This window comes from Aedes aegypti, chromosome 3, assembly GCF_002204515.2.
Source record: "Aedes aegypti strain LVP_AGWG chromosome 3, AaegL5.0 Primary Assembly, whole genome shotgun sequence".
NCBI lineage: Eukaryota > Metazoa > Arthropoda > Insecta > Diptera > Culicidae > Aedes > Aedes aegypti.
The window spans coordinates 252760766-252764943 of record NC_035109.1 but is presented as its reverse complement, the minus strand read 5'-3'; the positions used below and the strand labels follow the sequence as shown (position 1 = coordinate 252764943).

The 4178-nt window shown below is 36.4% G+C and overlaps 1 long non-coding RNA gene across 1 annotated transcript; it reads right to left on the bottom strand.

Annotated features, from left to right (window-relative positions):
• Nucleotides 1-3305: 3305 nt before the first annotated feature.
• LOC110678448 lies at nt 3306-3848 on the bottom strand. Its single transcript, XR_002501622.1, has 2 exons — nt 3618-3848; nt 3306-3562 (listed from the first exon to the last, which is right to left on the bottom strand). It is a non-coding gene; the product is annotated as an uncharacterized LOC110678448 (long non-coding RNA).
• Nucleotides 3849-4178: the final 330 nt, after the last annotated feature.

Sequence of the window (4178 nt, the reverse complement as noted above, 5' to 3'; positions counted from 1 at the left end):
ATGTGAGGCAAAATTTTCAAATGTTCATTTTTCGAAGCTTATTGCACGAATGTTCTTTTCAAGGTTTAGTTACCATCAAAAACTAATAGTTCAATCATTCCTGTGAATATAAGCCATTATAGTCTAGTGAAACAATAAGAAAAATCTCTTTTTTATCCCACTATTGCCATAATTGGTACTATAGCCATAATTGGTACTTCTACCCTAGTTGATGATTTTTACTGACTTGTCGTCAAAATCAAATCAAAACAAACTGATGCGCATGCGGAAATGTGTCAAATAAGAATCTCCTGCTGTAGAATCATCCGGCGCCAGGAGACACGTCTTAGCTTCCATCTTGAATTCCGTTCAAAACGCATCGTGTAGCAAGTGTTGTGCTATAGTTTTATCAAAAAAAGTGAAAGTTTTAGTGAATTACACCATGGATTTTATCACCGAGCAGTTGAGTAAGGCTGACGAAGACATTGAACAGATTTTCCGTAAGTATTTATTGTATAAACATCTATTTTTACAGCTAATTGATAAATGGCGGATTGCATCGATTGTTTTTTTTGCCGCCGATCCGTCCCCGGATATCTTAAAGGATACAGCAGGCACATCAATTGGCATATTGCGAACAAAGATTTTCACGAAGAATCGACATTTTTCGATTGCACTTCTCTACGGTGCAACCTTCGTTACAAAAACTTTAGGTCATTAAGACGGCATATTAAGGAATGTCATCCGGTCATTGTTCCATTTGGTGTAGATGTTGAACATGTTCCGCCAATCGAACAGGAACCAGAACATTGTGAAAATTTTGGCCAGGATTCACATTCGACATCATCAACTACATTGGATGAAATTAGACAAGTTGCTGCTCTTAGTATTTGCAGATTAGCAGCAGATACGGAACTTCCTCAAACCAAAATATCTGAAACCGTTAAAATATGCGAAAACATCATAACACAGCTTGCGGAATTCTTGTTAGAGCGTACAAAGGATTTCCTCAAGACAAATTGTGTTGATTGTGAGACAGATTCGACGCAAACATTTTTGACCTGCTTTCAAGATCTCAATTTATTCAAAGGAGTTAAAACGTCTTCACAGCAAAAATCATACCTCCAGGATTTAGCAGTGAATGTCCCGGAACCGGAGTCTAAATGTTTGGGAAATAGGCGAATGGTTAGACACGTCAATGGAATTCCAAAAGTAGTGACAACAAACGAAACATTTTCTTATGTCCCGATCGTTGACACTCTTAAACTAATTTTCCGCGATCCAGAAAACAGAGAACTGTTAAAATCTAAGGATGATTTTATTGAAACTCCAGGAGTTAAGGAATATAGCTCTTTTGAAAGCGGAATGCTTTTCGATAAAAGTGAATATTTGAAACTTTATCCTGATGCTGTAAGACTTATCCTGTATCAGGACGACGTAGAAGTCAGCAATGCTCTTAGTTCACGAGCAGGAAAACACAAAGTTTCCAACATCACATTCAAAATACAGAATTTTACCTCGAAATGGAATAGCTCGCCCAAAACCATATTCCCACTTATTCTAGCCTTGTCTCAACTCGTTAAACGAAACGGATACAACAGAGTTCTTGAGCCTTTGGTAAACGACCTGAAGAAATTAGAACAGGGAGTGACGGTGTATTATGGCACAGAACAGTTCACAATACGCGCTGTCCTCGTAATGTTTGTTGGAGACACGCTTGCCCTCCATGATGTGTTTGGATACCTAAGTCCAAGTGCAAATTATTTCTGTAGAATTTGTACTGCGTCACGATCAGCATTTCAAGAGGATCCAACAAGAAGCTTTCCTTTGAGAACATTGGAATGGTACGACGCTAATCTAACCGCAGTTCAAAGTGGACAAGCAGAACCGTCAGAATGTGGACTGAAAAAACAAGGATGCATACTAAATAATCTTGGAAACTACCATATCATTAATAATTGGGCACTGGATCCGATGCACGATCTGGGTGAAGGTTTGATTCCACTAACCCTTCAGTTAGTTTTGAATCAATATTACAAAACTAAAGGACTGGGGTTCACGGTGGAATATATAAATTATCGCATAAGTACATTCGACTACGGATATGCCGAAAGAAGAAACCGCCCAATGAGTAACTTCACCCAACTGATGCTAACTAAACCAGGTGCTCACAAAATAAGACAGACCGCAGCTCAAAACTTTCTGTTCCTAAGGTCGTTCCCATTTTTATTTGGTCACAAGGCACCCAAGGATTGCAAGCTTATGACGATGATTGGCCATTTAATAAACATTACCAGAATCATATTATCTCCAGTTGTTTCGGAGAATATGTTAGTTTGGTTAAACGAACATATTCGTTTGTACACCGATTTGTTCAGTGAGCATTTTGAGAAAAGAATTAACAAGCTTCATCATTTGCAACATTATGAACAGTGTATTAGGCACATTGGAAGCACAAAGTATTCAAACTGCTTGCCATTTGAACAAAAAAACAAGCCTATTAAAAGACAAGCTGCCAATTGCAGAAACTATAGAAACATCACCAAAAGTCTCGCCAATCGACAATGCTTCTCCATGGTTATCGACTTACTGGAGAAACCCTTCCAAGATAAGATTCTATTTAAGCCAACCAAAAAAGGAAAAAGAGGAAATATACCTACCACAGCAAACATCAATCCAAACGTAACTTCAATCTTACAAAAGTCAGTGCAACTGAATGGTATCGAGTTTCGAAAAAATCTCATTATTTCAATTAAAAAGCATCTAAATAGAAGTTACCCATCATATGGCGTTATTGAGGAAGTGATGGAAATCGAAGGAAATATTTACTTACTGATCAATTGTTGTTGCACTTTGGGATACGATGACATTCTTCAAGCATACGAAGTAGAAGACACGGAAACTGTACAGTTTGTACATATCGATGAGATTTTTCAGCATTCAACATTCTCATTTTGGGTACCTCACAATAGTGATACCAAATACGTTTCCAGACGATTGTATAATCAAGATTATTAACATAACTACATCGATTAAAATATCAATTTATTACATGGACATTGTGAAGGTAAGTGTAAATTTTAATATTGTAGCTTAAAACTATCCAATACGTCGTAATCTATAATAGTCACTTGCATACGTATACCTTTTACATAAGGTAAAGGTGGATCAAAGCCAAATCTCAAATTTTCAACAACACAAATTTAGAGAACCAGACAATCGTTCGCGCTGAGAATTTGATCGATACGTTGCTACCAGCGAGTGACCAATCGATCAAATTTCCATCCCAAGCGGTTTCTGGTTCTCTGGATTTGTGCTCTTGAAAATTTCAGGTTTGGATTCGATGCATTTTAACCTTAATTACACAGTTTGAATCACCAGCTCGAATCAACACACAACATACTCTGCATTATCCTTCTTACTCTAGTTACTAATTATTTGCCTACACCATTCTAAACACTGTAAAATCCTCGTTTCCTCAAGCACACTTGATGCCATAAACTTCTACAATTTCATCCTGTTCAATTATACAAATAGTTCGCTGGACTCCAGTGTATGTTTTGAAGACTTGATTCACTATAATCTAGAACAAAAACATTTATAGATAGATCTAATTTCAGTAAAAACTAACTACTTACTCTGTTCATTATATTAGCTGTATCTAGTTAGAAGCTAATCGACTTTTCTTCAAATACGTTTTACAAAACAGCAATGTAGGACTGATATCAGAAAAAAAACAAACAGTTCGTTGTTATATCTTAATAGATCAGTTAAGATTCAGACACTGTCTGTAATTGTTGACAGATTTCAACACCAAGAAACAAAACTACACAAAAAAGTATATTTTCAGGTCCTTGTGATCGACATCAGTATGGGTTATTTTCACTAGATGTCATGTGTTAAAAGTACCTACTGACACGCTCGTTTCACCCAACCATAACTCCAGCTTTCGTATTACATACTATACCGTCAACCGACCAACCGCACCAAACTGTATTTTTTATGTTGTTTTGAGCTTTACTTTTTGAGAATAATGCAACATCATCAAAACATCAACAAAAGTTAATCGAAACTTAATTCAAAAGTAAACAACTTTTGATTCTTTTATTTTTCAGTGTTTGACTTCCTCGATTATTTTTTCAAATCGACGTAAGTAACCTTCACACGATTTGGAGAAAAAATTGAGAAAAAATAAAGCC